Source organism: Triticum aestivum, chromosome 7D (genome assembly GCF_018294505.1).
Source record: "Triticum aestivum cultivar Chinese Spring chromosome 7D, IWGSC CS RefSeq v2.1, whole genome shotgun sequence".
NCBI lineage: Eukaryota > Viridiplantae > Streptophyta > Magnoliopsida > Poales > Poaceae > Triticum > Triticum aestivum.
Window position 1 is genome coordinate 59,842,529 of NC_057814.1, and position 1,404 is coordinate 59,843,932.

Sequence of the window (1,404 nt, forward strand, 5' to 3'; positions counted from 1 at the left end):
AGCACAGCTAACGTACTATAGGAAGCACTTTTATATTTAACACAAAAGCACAACTAACGTACTATAGGAAGCACTTCAATATTTAACACAAAAGCACGGCTAACGTCCTGTAGGAAGCACTTCTGGTTTTAGCACAAAAGCACAGCTAACCTCCTATAGGAAGCACTTCTAGTTTTAACACAAAAGCACAACTAACGTACTGTAGGAAACTGTCTGGATGACCACAAAAGGACAGCTAACGTCCTATAGGAAGCACTTCTAATTTTAACACAAAAGCACAGCTAACGTACAATAGGAAACTGTCTGGATGAACACAATAGGACATGTATCTGTTTGGTAGAACTTAGGGAACATCATTTCAAACATAAAATCAGGTGTAGAAGCTGGAAATCACTTACGGAACAAAGTTTTTCTTGAGGCACAAATTCTTCTATGTAGGCTTCTAGTCTGGTCTCATTTGAAAAAATGGCGCCTGAAAGCCAGGCGAAGGTTGGAAAGGCGTGCACCTAATGTCTTTCAGCTGACATGCGGAATGAAACAATTACAATCAAGTCAAATTAATACATGGCAGCTAAGTCATTATGTTGAGTCAAAAACCTCGCCAAAGGAAAATGATGAAAAGTTGACTCACCGTGTGTTTCTCAAAAATTCTGTCCTCTGTTGACAGGCTGTCTATGTTAGCATAATTCTTAATGGCCTCTGTGTCCCACATGACAAGTCTTGCAGGAGTGTCAGGTTCCAGGTCCATAATCTTCGTATCCAGGTACTCAAAATACGTTATCTGCAAGTGGGGAAGAGGTAAAAATGAATCATGTTCTTGTAGCTGCTTGTGGGTATAAAGAAATGTACAAGTTAGTGAACGAACCACTCGAATCAGGAGGCAGCCACACAGGGCACCTGCGAATCCTTTGTCCTTGAAGGTCTGGAGTGATGCCACCAGTTTCTCCGTGACAGCATTGGACCAATCATATGATGATATGTTACTTGCTGGTCCTTCTAGAGCGGCTAAGTAGTCAGGGCTAACGCAATCGTATGTCGTTGGCCATAGAAATACCGCCGTTGCAAACATCACGAAAACCCGTTGAAACACTTCTCCTGTCAGCTCTGGGGTTATGAGATCAGTTAACTCTCTGATGTTTGGAGCGTGCCCAACACACCGAGTTTCAGACTTAACCTGACATCTGAAAGCTTCTGAGCATTTTCTAGGGATAATCTGCCCGCCCAGTGGAATTCCTAAGATCCGGTGCACGGTGTATGAGTTGATAAGGAATCTGTATCCACTAGGCAGTATGAAATACTTGGAAGGGCAATCAAAATAGCGGACAAGCCAGCGAACGAAACACCTTGGAAGCTCGCGACAGCACAGATCTAGAAGGTATCCAAAACCAATATCTCTGACAAGCT